Below are 14,946 nucleotides of genomic sequence, written 5' to 3'. Positions count from 1 at the left end.
AGTGAAGCTGATCTTTTTTCCACTCTAGACTTTTCTCCTTCCCTTCCACTTTTCCTCTCTTCCCAGCCCCCCTGCAGCCCTGCTCTGTCTGAAAGCACACAGCGCTGGTGACAGGAAAGACGTTGGTCTTCAGTGCCCGCATGGCTATAGTCCTCCTTCACTGAAAGTCAGGGATTTAACTACATCTGTGCAATCCTGGCTCCTATTCCAATCTGCAAACACGCCATTGGTAGGAACGTTTCTTTCTCAGCTAAATAAAGTCTCTCTCTACAAAACCCTTTCAACTGCCCCTTCTGTGCCTTCACCACAAAGTACCGTGATATGCAACAAATGCCCTCTGCTTCTCAAAAACCTTGCAGTGTGCAGCGTGCACACTCATTTCATCCTCATGATTCTCTTTTTCTATCCTGCAGCTCGAATACGTGTAGCAAGAGCTCCAGTGGTAATGCTGAAAGTGGCAATGAATCTGTTAAATGCAACGACACAAAGAGAGTTAAAAAACAAAACAAAACAAAAAACAAGAAGCAAAGAATGTACCTAATTACCACTAATCCTGCCTATTAGATTTCATTCAGACACCACAACTTCTTTCAAATAACCCCAGTTTATTTTTGAAAAAAAATTCCTTTCTTCAGACAGGATATGGGGGAGGAGTCAGTCGGTGATGTTTTACACATGCACATCTGGATACAGTCCAATTATTCCCCTTATACATTCCTCCAGTTGTTTTCATTTTGCTCCATGCTCTGGCATTCATAAATTTGTGAGATTAATTGTGTGTGAGCGTCTGCAGTCTTGGATCTGGGCACGGGTTTAGCAGCAACACAGCTAGAAGTCAACATTAAAGAGAGCTTCAGCTCAGAAAATACAGTTTACATCCATACATCTTTGGTACTGTAAGAATTGAAGCAACCATCATCCTTACCACATGCGGCAAATTGGTAAGATTAATTCAATCCAAACTAAACTACATTACGGCAGCTAGTTTGAGCTTCATAGAGCCATTCAGTTTTGCAAAAGAAGGGTATTTTTTTCTGTGTATGACTTCATTTGTCTTTGAGAACGACAAGAGGTCACAAAGAACAAAGGCACCCTCCAGCCCCAGCGGGTCCAGGCGATGGAGCAGACTGTGCCACTCTGGCTGCTAACAGGGTCCCCAGAGCTGGCAAATCCAGCAGTGTGGGAAATCCCCATATGAAAGGTATTCCCGTGCGAAGCTCGGATTCCTTGCTGCTTTAACTTGCTATTTACAGCCCTCAGCAAACGCAGACAGGAAGGTTGTGACTGGAGCTCTGCTGTTTGCTGGCTATTCTAGGCTGCTAGAACGGCCCCCTTTGGGGCCAAAGGCAAGTGGGCTTAAACCAATCACCAGAACAGGGAGAGCAAGGGGGCTAAACACAGCTTCTCCTCTCCTGGGGCCAAGCCTTCAATTTACTGATGTTTTGTATTTTATGTGCAATTTACTAACTAAAACCACCTGTTTCCTCAAGCTCTCTGCAATTTATTGTTTTGCAAAATCAGTTTCACATTACACTTCTGATCAGTGCAGTTCCACATGAGAGCTACAGAACATAGGTGATGTATTAAAAAGCAAAGGGTCGAAGGCCAAGAATCTACTCACTTCACTGCAAGCTTTCCACCCCCAAAACAGGGCTATCTGTGCACAAATCCCACTCGCACTGCCATGGCACAGTCAGATCTGAGTTATGCTGTCAAGGCAGCAGGGTGACGAGCAAGCTGAGCTGTGCCCAGTTCACAAAGCTTCCCCAAAGCAGTTAGTTGCTAGAGGGAATATTTGGATAGCTCTAGGTTGTTCTGGGGCTTGGGTTGGCTTTTCTTCAGTGTGAGATGGCTGCTACTCTTATGAACAAGTATCCATTAGGTTTGACAGGCTATTTACTGAAGATAAATTGAACCGATAACTTCTTACAATCACCTATTCTTTTCCAAAAATCCTGATGTACTGTAAGAGACTCAAAATGGGCACACCATTCTGAATATAGGAGATAACAGAACTCTGGAATATTTTAACTCCCTCACATTTCCTATTATTAATCCATCTTGTGAATTTGTATTTGAAGATCTCTCAAATCTGTGCTGTTTGTAGAAGGCTCCTGATAAAACATGGCAGAATAAAAGCATTCCTTGAGCCAGGAGCTTTTTTAGTTTATTTCTTTTTTTTTTTTTCTCCATCACATGAAATTGTTCCACTTCTCTTGACCCAGAAGGAAAACAGATTGAGTTTGGCATTCCTCATGCCCCAAATACCTGAATCTAGCAATTGATCCCCTCTGCACAGAGACAATTTTCTTCTCTTGCCAGCCACCACGGTTAATTCCTACAACTCCTTTGGCAATGATTTGCATTGCAATGCTGAAGCAAGAAGGCCCAAAATGCAGGCAGAGTGCTTACAGTTGCAGGGGGTCAATCTGCAGGGCAAGCATATCTCATGTCCCCAGCATCGCACTGCTTGTGTCTATAGCAGCTCGTGCTGTGTTACTTGAGAACTGGGCCAGCTGGGAAGTTCAGCCCCTCACCCTGAACTTCCATCATTAGAGTTGCATCCAACCTTAACAGTTGCGTACTGTATTTGAGCCTTTTCCTCCCTAAAGTCAGGAAATCGTACCTAAAACCAACAAATGCCGCAATTTAAATGAAATTCTTTCAACATTGAGTACCTGAGAGCCAGGGAATGTCAGATTTATGGCTGCACATACAGCTTGGTTTCCACTCCCTATGCGGATGCATTGTGATTAAGTATCTAATTACGTGATTGCATACTACTTTTCTCTGGGATTCCTGCCTCATTCAGTGCACAGAAAGCACATACAAGAGCGGAGAATTATATCTGCACAAACAACCATAAATCCAGCATTTCCTAGCTTCTGAGTACTTGACTTTGCAAATCGCGTTCCTTTCACGTCGATTTTTGTTTGCGGTGTTTGTACAGCTCACACCTAAAGAGCACTGCAACATTATAGCATTCTCTTAGAGCACGTAATCGATTGCTGAGACCCTCTCATTTTACGGATGTAACATTTTCAAAAACTCATTTCATGCCTGCACTATCATGCTTATAAAAGTCATATTTTCCAGACAATAGAGGCAGTATAAAAATTAAAACAAGCTGTACCCTGATTGGCCAAGTTGTCTGAATTATTCTCTTCCTTCCTAACAATGAGCTGTATTCTCTGAGCTCTGAGTAAACAATTAAGAAGGGTGGGGGTGGAGGGTAACCTATAGTAAACAGCGTTTGAATTGCACTCTTAGAAAAGTAAAATAGAGAAAAAGTAATAAGTAAAATAAACCCTGACCTCCTAATGGAGACTGATGTGCAACTGATGATGAAGGAAGGTGCTTTCTAGTAAATGATGAGAAGATCTGTGTGACAGAAGAGAGCACAAATCTTATTAAATAGAACTTAAAAGGATAACAGAAAGTTCCTTATGCATTTCCAGAAACATCTCTGCAAAGGCAGGAGCTTTTATACCTAGGTAAGATTATCTGAGCATCCACTCACCTCCACCATCAGTAGAGATGCTGCACATAATGCAGTTGCTGCCTCAGCAGGTGGCACTGGATTAATACAGATTCAATACTTCATAGTCCTCAAACAGAATTCTTAAGAAAAGCTATTAGCAAAATGTGGTTCTGCTTTGAAAAACAAATAACATGATTTGGAGGTTCCCATATTACCAGATCCTACTTTGAGAGCTCCTGGAGGAAAACCCTCCCAGCTCAGCAAGGGACCTCTGCCACATCTCCAGAATCAGCGCACATCTTGCAGCCTCAGGTACTCACCTACTTTCAGCTCCTTTAACTGTGAGGGCATTTGTACCAGGTGGAAGCAAACAGAATATAGCAAACTACTGCTTCTACTTTACTCTCTCCTATTTGGTTAGGCAGAGTAGGGCAGTAAGCAGAAGAAAACAGTGAATATCTGCCTACATCTAATTGCTTTTCATACCACTCCGGCATTCACAGGAATTCTTAAACTTTCCCATTGACATTGGGAAGAGGCTGGGAAAGACCTTAGCAAATTTGAGTTATTCCACAGAACAGACCAAACATTTCAGGTAAATTGCAGCTGTCATTTCTATTGGAAACAGATAGTCAGGTCTCCAGTACTGCAATGCATTCTGGAATTTCCATAACAGTTTACAAGTGGTCTTAATGGAGATGGAAACCAGAATGCAGCACTTTTAGGTAAAATGTCACTGTATTAATACAAGCAGTATGGAAGCAGGTCTAGATTACTGTCCATACACATAACCATGCTTCAGCAATGGCCACAATACATATTAGCTATGCTGAAAAGTACTAACAGGGCCATTCATTTTCAGCAATCATATGAGATGATTACAGGACAAGAAAATAGGGTTCTTCCCCCATGTGAACGCTAGAGCAACATCTTTGAATCACAATAAATAAATAAATAAATAAATAAATAAATAAATAAATAAATAAATAAATAAATGTTGTTCAGAAAAAAATTACCAAACCAGGTTAAATAGTAAGTAATAAATAGAAAGGGAGAGTTTCTTAAGGCTAACTTGTATTTCCTCTGTAAGAACATTCAGACAACTCACACACTCAAACCATTCACACACTCAAACCAGATCCAGGTAAACATCTTCAGGTACAACAGACACATGAGTTGGCAATCTGTACTTCCACGCAAGAGAGAACTAACAACCATTTCTAAGAAGCCACCTTGGTAAGACTGCAGTTATTAATGGAATATCAACTTCTTCATTTCTTAATTAGCTAACAAGGTCTCCAGGCATATCTACTGCAACCCTTGGGTGCTCTTTCAGAGTCTAACACTGGCATTTGTGTCACAAAGCCTTGGAGAGACTAAATGCTGTGAGCAAATTTAATTTTTACCATTATCCATGTGACTATCACACGGAGATTTCTGGGAGGCTGTCTATATTATTCAGGTACCTCTTGGTCTGCTGGGAGCAAGATCTTTGTCTGATCACATAGTGAATTACAAGAGACAGCGCAAAATTTCAGCTTTGTACCTATCTTCTAACAGCATATGTTAAATCTTGCAGTGCTACCTGACATGGCACAGCCTCCTCTGTGCCGCGTGCACCCTTCTAAACCCCAGCCTTGCTCTCCTTCCTTCTCCAATCCCCTCTGCATCTTTCAGTGGTTTTTCTTCTGCTGTACTGGCACAGGCTCCACTTTTCCTTTCTTCACAAATGCATCCCAAGGCCCATAGAAGAACCTGGAGACTATCCACAAGATGAAGTTAATTCAGTAACATTTACTTTCATGAGACACATTGAAAAACTTTAATTGCCTCCTCTAGGGATCGGGAAAAATTCTTGGAAGAATTTTCTAAGTGTGTTTACAAGCGCTTCTGAAAACATTTAGATTTATAAATAGCTTATCAAATCCAGTTTTCCTAGGGAAAAAAAAAAAGAACTTTCTAGGGAAAGAAACAAACCTTGGTAGGAACCACTTCACACTTGCAGGCGCATCTGTGTAGGTAGAGGTGAAAAAATTATGTTTAGGTATCCAGATGTTTGAGAGTTTCCTAGGGATGTCCCTGAACACAGGCTGGTGTTACTTCTAACTTTTATTTATCCCTTTATCACATGTAACACCATCATTGCAAATCAAGTCACAAATTAACACAGGTAATATGGCTGAACAGAACAAAGAAATGCAACACAGTTGTGATCACTATACGAACGAGTTGTGGTTAATCTCACCAAAGATCAGTGAAGAAGCTTTTTGTTTTTACTATAGACTCAGTCAAAAAATCCAGAGATAGGAGCAGAGCTATACTAAAAGAATGAATCACCAACACCCTCATAAACATATGAAGAGAGTAGTATGGTGTGAAATATCAGATTCTGCACAGAAGACTATAAATTGGGCATGTGTTTAATAGCTCTCCCTGATGTTACCTTCAGATACCATAAAGTAAGGCCTCATTTCTGACTTTCTGGCTCTGGAGAATGTTTTTCTTTCATTATATTCACATACCCTATGTAAAAGGAATTTACCATTAGGTTTTTGGCCTTCACCAGACGTCTTTATTAATTATTTTTAAATGCTGAAATTATGATAGGGAGTGAAGATAAACATAATATCTATGCAGAAAGAACTTCTGGGCTGCAGATGCAATTAGGTGAATGAACCGGACACAACTTCCACAGACTCCTCTCCTAGAGGATGTTCTTTCCAAACCCAACCTGATATTACAAGGTCTCACGTTATGACAGCTTGGCTACAAACTAACAATCTGTATTATCAGTTGAGTGCGAAGCAACAAAACAAATGAAAAAGAAAACTAAAAACCAGATCTCTGGCAGAGTACCCGAGTGCATCACAAGTAGACACAACATCAAGTAGACCAAAGCCCCGAGAAAAGCATTTTTTCTTTAGAGTTGTCATTCCCTTATTCAGATTAATCTTTTGGTAGCACAAACACATTTGAGAAAATCCACACCTTTTTGGAAGTTTTGGAGTTTTTTTGTCCTTGTAATACATCGTAGTTTAGGACGTACTTGTGTTTGGGTTTTTACCTCCATGCAGAGTGCCACATACTGACTATTAACCCCATCTAACATATGGATGAGATATCTATGGAGAGAATAGGAAGTTTGTAAAGTTTGTAAGGTTTTGGGGGGTAGACTTTGGGAAGTGGAGTGATATCACGGGAAAGGAGATAAAGGTAAAATAGCAGTAAAGGTTAATTAAGGCAAGAGGCTTAATGTGCCACTGAAGTTTCTGATATGAGTGAAACATACTGGACATGGAGAAGTACAGAAATAGGTGGGACTAGAATGGCTCTAAGCAAGAAGGGGGCTGGATGCAGAAAGAACTGCAGTATTACACCTCCTAGAATTAGGAGGCTGCAGCCTGTAATTATGACAGACAAAGAGAGAAAGTTGCTGGGGGAATGAATTGAAGGACCCTGACAGGACTGAGAATCAGTTCAAGAGACTCTTTGGGAGATGCAACAGATGATACGTTTTCAAAAACACAGATTCAATTATATGGCCTTAGGGCCATGCGACAAAGGAGACCCCACTGAAATCCCAATTTGAATCCAACTCATCGTAGTGCAAAGCAATTCTAGCCAAATTTCACAGGCATAAGGATACAGGAACACTAGCTGGCAGGTTATATTCCAGAAAGAGGCTGCATCAAAACATGATCTTTCTGCAAAGCTCTTCTCCAAAGACAAAGACAGTATATTGTATGAAGAATTCTTTTTCTGGCTTTTCAAATGCACGTCTTCCACAAGGTATCATAAAAGGGACACTGCAAGAGACTTCATGAGACAGACTTCATCCTAGAGCTTAAAAAACACAACCATGTATACACAATCCATCCCCCATTGCATACCTAACCAACATCTCTTGCAGAGCTTCAAACATTCCCTACTACCTGTTTCAGTCGCTATTTCACCGCAGCTCCAGACAAGCACTTCGCATCATGGTCTGAGCTGAAGGCTTTACAGAGAAGCGAGAGACCCCAAAGCAGAAAGAATTTGTTCAAGGCCACACAACAAATAGGCAACTGACAAGGGCAAAAATCTTCATCTTCTGCTTTTCGCTCCAAACATACAGTTATTCCCAACATCATCACTATAAATACATTTATTTCCTCTAAGCATTTCCAACACCGGTGAATGATGAAACATCTTTCCTGAGATTCTGCTTTTCCAGTATCTCCTTTTGTGGAAGGTATCAATATCATTGTGCTTCTAAATCCCCAAGTCTGTACTACAGCGAATACAGAAGCTTGTGAAACAAACACAACCATCCCCATGATTTCCTCATCATATGAAGCGTTGTATGTACACACACAAACAAGCATAAGTTCAGCTTTAGCTCTTGTACTATGGAGCTTTACACTAGCTTTACACTCCATAGGACAAGAACCTCTCTTTGGAGTACCATCTGCTATTACAGCTGATTTACACAATGACTTTTCCAACTTGCTTTGAGATGGGTCATTCAGAACAAGCTGATCTGAAGGGCTGCTGATGATGTTGCTGGAAGGATGGAAGCACTGCAGTCACTGGGTGAGCTGTGCAACATATCCAACAGTCTGATACAGTCATCCTATTTAAAGTAATTCTATACTGCCTTTATGTGTTAGTAGCTCTCTCCTAACACTGATGAACTCACATATCTATTTTCAGTTCCTAAACTAGGATTCTATTACAAATGCACAGTGTTTTCTTTTTTAAAGTGAGGGCTAATGATGTAATAAACAGACTTCAAACTGCAGTCATTAAATGTTCACATCACGTTGAGATTTACTCAAGCTCACTGTCTTCTGCAGGAAATTTTCTACCACCCCTTTTCTGAAAGATCAAACCACGACTGGATATGAAATGGGATGCGCACCATCTTTCAACCTAACTGAGGCTTCTAAAACAGCAGCATACTGACTGTATGTAATGAAACCCGTGGTGAATCCTCATAGTGAAGAAGGGAGAGAAATCACAAAGAAGGTTTTTTTTTTTTTTTTGTTTGTTTTAAATGCCCATGGCTGTTCTTCCCAGTCAGGGCAGCACAATGTCAATACCACCAAGTACGCCAAATATGAAGTTTCAAAACAGGGGCTTGACTCAAGAACGAAAGCTAAAAGAACGCCACAAATATTTCTCAACAGGTGGAAAGTATATAAATAAAATTTCAGATAATTCAAATACATTCAAACAGCTAAATTTTCCACAGAAAAACATGTTTCTCTCTAACTAACTGGAAAGCTTCAGACCAAAGACAGCATTATGATTTATCTAACCTGAAAAACAAAATATTTCCCTTTCCCTCCAAAATTAATTTAACTTCTAAAAGCAAATGATATTTTGTGAAACAAAACACAAGCCAAATGTTAGTGTTATTTGCAGTAACCGTTTCTGTCATAGCAGGATCCAAATGCCATAACTTAGATTTGCAGCTTTTACACTCAGATTTGGATGCACACAGAGGCAATCAATACTTTGATGTGCGTACAGCCTAGAGACACAAGCAGAGAGCATGGAGGGGACTGAGATATGCCAGGAAATATATTTCAGAAGGATTCACATCATTTTGTTAGTTCATTTGGATTTTTGAGGGATGAAATATGTTTTCTATTGTGATTCAAATAAGAACTTACACATTTTATCAATAAGATGCAGGGATTCAATGATTATGTCTTCTGCCCACTCAGCACCTTAGCACTACATAAAGATCTGTCCTTTTTTCCTTCTTTTTTTAAATGAAAACACACACAGTTTGTTAGGAAGCTTTGTCTACACCAATTCCAAATTACACTGTACCTCCTCTCACAGGACAGGAATGTCAGTGCATTTCTACAATTGATTGAATGCTAGAATTAAATATACCTCATCAACACCTTCCCCAAATGAATAAAGGAGAACAACACTCTCTCGTATTTAATGCCAACAAAAAAAGGCAAGAATTCAGAACTACATTCCCCCGAATTACAATTCCATTTCTTTTCCTGTTTGGAATTCGAATACTCCGAGAGAAGCCGTGAGTGGTGTGACACTGACAGGACTGTAAAAGCATTCAATAGCTTCTCTGACTTGCTCTTTGGTTATGCCATTATGTGCCGTCAGGTTTTTGTTGTTAATTAAATCAAACCAGATTTCTACCAACAGGGTGACAGCAGCGTCATCAGCACGCAATCTGCTGAGGCTTTCTCAAAGTCCCCCTCATTATTTTTGCAAGCTTAGTGGCAATTTGTGCAGCCCTTCACTGCATAGAAGATGCACTACCTGTTATTATGTAGTGCATTTCTCGTGCTCAGAAGCTATTTTCACATTCTTACTGTAGTTCCATAAAAATACTGAATGTCTGCTTAAAGAGCAACTGAACGTGGCCTTCCAGCCTTCATCCATGCAGTTGACAGGAGGTACAGAAAACTTCTGAATGTTCATTTCTGATAGTGTTGTTATTTTTCAAGCAGATTTAGACAACGTTTTCCTGGGAAATCTAAAGAAACTGCATGTAAGGATCGCTCTCCCTTGCTTCATTTTCACTGCCACCCTGACCGAATGAAAGAGATTCATTCCTTACCATGCTGTTTACATTTCTGGGTAGCACTTTCAGCAGCCTGAAATCACTGCACAAATGGAGGTGTTTACCACTCCCACACACGCACTGCTGAGCACCTGGCAATTCCGACCCAACTTCTCCATCCCGTACAGCTTCCAAAAGATGCAGAGAATCTTTCAGCCATCTCAGTCTTTCATTCACAGACAGGACTTGAAGTACAGCACATCCAATATATTAAAATATTCAGCTTTTTGAAAGAGCTGTATTCTGCTTTATTTGTCCTTCTTTTCCCAGGCTGTGTGCAAAATCACGGGACTACCTTGGCTTTAAGGGCTCTCAGCAAACGTCTTAAAAGTGAACTTTCCTAGCTTTCAAAGCTAGGAAAAAGAAAACCCAAACTCTGAGACCGAGTAAATCCACTGGACTGTTTTCAGAGATGGTGAAATTTTCCATAACTCTACACTGGATTAAGGATTTTTTTTTTTAACAATACTAGGAACTACTAAATCTGCATTCGGAGCTAAAATGCAGAGTTCATAAAAGCATCTATTCTGTGCTTCCACCACCAGAATGGCACAGCTCTATTAATGCAGCAACACTGCAGTTCTGTTGATTCAATCCACTAACACTTAGAACAACAGATGTTCCAGCATATTATATAGAAATTGTCCCATTCCTGCAGAATCCTAGGCACAATTATAGTACCGGTCAAACAACATTTCTTTCTTCAGTTTTAAAAAATGCACTGCCTTTTATTTTAAGCTCTATACTATTCATCTAGCAGTTTGTTTCTTTCTCCTACCAGCAAAAAATATAATACAGGAAAAGATTTAAATGAAAAACAGATCTGTGTAGTGGATTGCATATGGTTTCCATTTTCCTTCATGTAGTTTCATAGACAGTCAACTCAGAAATCCCTCCCACAAATCCAGATTTGAAATCTACTTTCAGAATTTTGTCAGCACAGGAGTTAGGAAACAACTCTCTGTGCATGAAAATCCTGTGATACATCTTTGCTTCATCTTGTTAGGGTAAACCTTTCCTAAAAAGCACCACTGGATGTGCCTAATAAACCAGTATGTATAAAATATGCACACTCAGATTAAGCTGGCTGTGTCCATGTTGACCTGCTGTAGAGTTCTCTGTTTCCTGGCATACTATGCTTGTGTCCACACCACACAGCTTATTGCATTTTATGCCTTTTCACAACACACACAGTTTTCCAGCGCTAACAACTTTATACCTAGTTGACATGCTCAGTACTATACTAAATCCAGCCAATAAATACTACCCCTGCCAAGAAGACTCCAGAACTATTACATTCCATCAGCTTTCCTCGCTGATTTCAACAATTATTTACAAGGTCCTTCTGACTTTGTTTACATAAAATGCATCTTTTCCTCCTATTTCTCATAGCCAGTACTAATCTTTTTCTCTCGTTTTTTATGCAATTCCTGATGACATATGAATACCAAAGTAAGCGTGCCATGTTTCTATCAGACACCACAGGAGGTTTACAAAAGCAGTAAACTCCTGGCTTCCTAGACACTCTCAGGGGGCTTACATGTCAGTGCAAGAGTAGGAAGGATAAGCTGCTGATTGTCAGCTGCTGTTGTTGTTGCCATCAGCTAACAATTGTTTGGATTTCCTCCTCTTTAGAGAGCAGCTCTGAGGGGGTCTTGGATGGGATGCAAAAATGAAATAGAAGACCTTGGAGCACCTTTCTTTTTTCCTCTTCAAGGTAAAAGTCCAAGTAGGAGAGCATGCACGTGGAGGAAGCAATGTTTTCAATAAGCATGATTTGGTTAGCAGATCAGAATGACACAGCACAGGTCCCTCAAAATGCAAGACACTTCAGTGTTGTGCACATGCAGATGAAAAAAAGAATTCTACCAAGACCTCGGAAAACATGTGTGTTAATACTGTGTCTTAGAGAAAATGTTTGTCAGCCAGGAAGATGTGTTCATCCCTTGGTTGCAGACATCATCTTTGCTTTAAAATTAGAACTTGTCAATTTATGTCTGTTCAGAAAAGCACAAACGTTACCTGTTATGCTGGTCTACTTTTTAATGGACACTTGTTGACTGATAATTCTCTGATATGTAAAAAAAGAAAAGAAAGTTAAGGAAGTTTTGCTGATTCCATGTCTCCTACACTAGAAAATAAAAAACATAATTAGGGAAAGAAGCAGTCAGTAGAAAACTTGCTGACATGCTCAAAAATCTAGTAAGACACCTGTTATCCCCATAGAAGTCTATAGTTGTGTTCAAGCTAGGACTTGATCCTGGCATTCTTAACTATTGACCCAGAGACCAGACCAGGTCAGGCTGCTGAAAAAGCAGCACATTTTTGAGGTCTTGGATAACAACTTCCAACCCCTGAATCTTCACATGAAATTTGCTTCCAAAAAAGTCAAACTGGAGTGAACAAACTTTTCCATCACTAATTCCCTTCTACTATGATTACTTCTCCCCACACCTTCTCCCCTAATCAGCTTGAGTTGTTTAACTTCCCAAATAAAAATTATCAATTTGCTTTCAGAGGTTTCTCAGACACCTGGCAAGTCTTTTCAATTTGCTCACTATTAGTGTTATACCTACCATCAAATATTTTCTTTTTGTCTACCTATTTTGAGTAAAAATCCAGCAGTCTCCAGTTCCAAGAATAATATATGTTCCTCTGTGGAGGAAAGTTGTGAGTTAACTTAGGACCTCTCCCCAGTATTTTTCAGCCAGTCCTGGTCTATGAGGGATGCAATCTGAATCTTTTTGTGCACAAGTTTGTGACACAGCTCCTTGATACTCTTGGCTTTGCTAAGGTCATTGTAAATTGATTTCTGAAACAGAATGAAGAAAGCTGTAATTGCACCAGGTGCTTTGCTTACGAATGCAGCAGACAGGACAACGTCTTCTGATTTCTTTGATGTAACCATAAATATATGGATAAAACACATTATGGGCCATACTAACACATTTCATAACAATTAAAAATCTTATTCAATTAATGCAAAGAAGAGCACAGAGAAATAACCTACTGGATGGTAATGTTGTACTATGAAGTCTACTATTTTTTATACCATGACCAGTTAGGTAAGATTTTTCAGCAAGAAAGATGCTGAACTCTATCAGTCTCCTAAAACCTACTTGGCTTGCAGAGCTTCAGCATCCATAATATCTCAGGGATCCTATACTCATCACATTCTCAGATATCTCTTGAATTTATCCACTAAACTGTTTCTCAGGTTTCACCCCACATACACCGTATTTGTGAAAGACGCATCAATACCCATAAAACATTGCTGCTTTTTCTGCATGCTCTGCATTATCTGCAAGGGAATGTTTTGGTTTAGTGTTTAACCAAAAATGCTATTCTCAGGCTTTAGAAAAAGACACATTTACTCCTGTTACAAGGTATGTTTAGTCAAAGATAGTACAGTCTGCAGGGCCCTTTGGTTCTCATGAGGAATCTGAATTTTTAACCAGTGTCTGATTAATTTCCTTTTTCTCCACACATGAGAGAAGGTTCAGTAGGGAATCAAAAGCAGAGTTATCTACTTCATCCTTAAATTCTAGGCAATCTTCAGAATTTGCTAAGATTCACCTACTGGATGAACAATATTACAACAATAAAGGACACAACTTCAGCTATGTGAAATGTGAGCAAAGATACATGCAAGTTTATCTTGTAAAAAAAAAATTCTATTATAGCACTACCTGGAGAGGTTTGTGCTGTTTTGGTTTGTTTTAAATCATGATCAGATCCTCAAGAGATTAAGCACCATACATAAATGGTTCAATTGAAGCTGTTTGCTTTCTTAGGATGAAGCATTCAGTTTGCACAGCAGAGAGGGTAATTCTGCATGTACAGCTTCCCAAGCAAAAGGGAGGCCTGGAATGAAGCTCTGGAGACTGTCACAAAAGGAACAGATCAATACACAATGAAGGTTCCTACCAGTGAGAGAGAACAGCACAGATCAGCAAAGGAAAACCATGAAAGGAGAGAGAAGGGTCATGATAGACCCCACAGGAAAAAGACATTGAAGTAGAAAGTGGGACTTCAAAGAAAGAATTGCTACTCCATTTTCAGGTTTTAATACTGTAACAGATTAATCAGAGAGTAATAAGGGAAAAAAACCTCAACTTTTTGACCTCTGAAAGTGTTAAGTCAAAGGGCTTCTGTTTAGGTGTTTGTCATGAGTGCACCACAACACAAAGGACACTTTTACACTGTCCTCTGTGATAACGAAGGCCCTTTCCTTATTTGTCAAACATTTACAAATATCCACCTGACCAAGACAATAGACAGTGGCTCACAGGTTTGTAGAATGAAGCTCCTCTCAACTGGTAAGAGGACATCAGTGAAGCCACAATAAACACCCATTTACTGGTATAGAAAAGATAAAAAGATAGAAAATGTTACCACCTCAGTTTTATCATGGTTATAAATGATAAATCATACCTTAGTTCACTGACAAGCAAAACCAAACACTTGCAGACAAGCAGGACACTACTTATTGTTGGCAATGGAAGCTCAAATGACACATAAAAAAATCTTATTCTTTTAAATTGGAAAATCAAGGGGAGTAACAATGAGCTATTTGGAAACTTTTCACCTTAGGAGACACTGAGACAAAGAGCAACTCCAAATATCAGGGATATTGAAGTAAAACACAAGGACTTTGTGTTGATACATTAACTCCTCTGTTTCACACAGAACAGATGCTTCTGCTATGCAGGTACCCTTGAGATGTTCCATGAAGAGGAGCAATAGAGCTCCCCGAGACTCTTTGACAGTCACCTCTTCTTAGAATGCACATCTCGGCACCACACCAGTGACTGATTCCTATATTCAGCCTCAGGAAAGGAACTGTATTTCACATTCAAGAGTCTGATTCATTATTGTT

At 39.7% G+C, this 14,946-nt stretch overlaps 1 protein-coding gene and 1 long non-coding RNA gene across 8 annotated transcripts in view; both read right to left on the bottom strand.

The window, feature by feature from the left end:
* DNM3 (dynamin 3) overlaps positions 1–14,946 on the bottom strand; it is a 168,595-nt gene that overhangs the window by 85,460 nt on the left and 68,189 nt on the right. The gene's annotated exons all lie outside the window — the stretch shown is intronic.
* On the bottom strand, positions 745–7,853 carry LOC149916808 (uncharacterized). Its single transcript, XR_016469122.1, has 3 exons — positions 5,067–7,853; positions 3,315–3,381; positions 745–828 (listed from the first exon to the last, which is right to left on the bottom strand). It is a non-coding gene; the product is annotated as an uncharacterized LOC149916808 (long non-coding RNA).

The sequence above is a fragment of the Phasianus colchicus genome, chromosome 9 (genome assembly GCF_987193195.1).
Source record: "Phasianus colchicus chromosome 9, bPhaCol1.hap1.1, whole genome shotgun sequence".
NCBI lineage: Eukaryota > Metazoa > Chordata > Aves > Galliformes > Phasianidae > Phasianus > Phasianus colchicus.
This window is presented reverse-complemented; position numbering and strand designations above follow the sequence as displayed.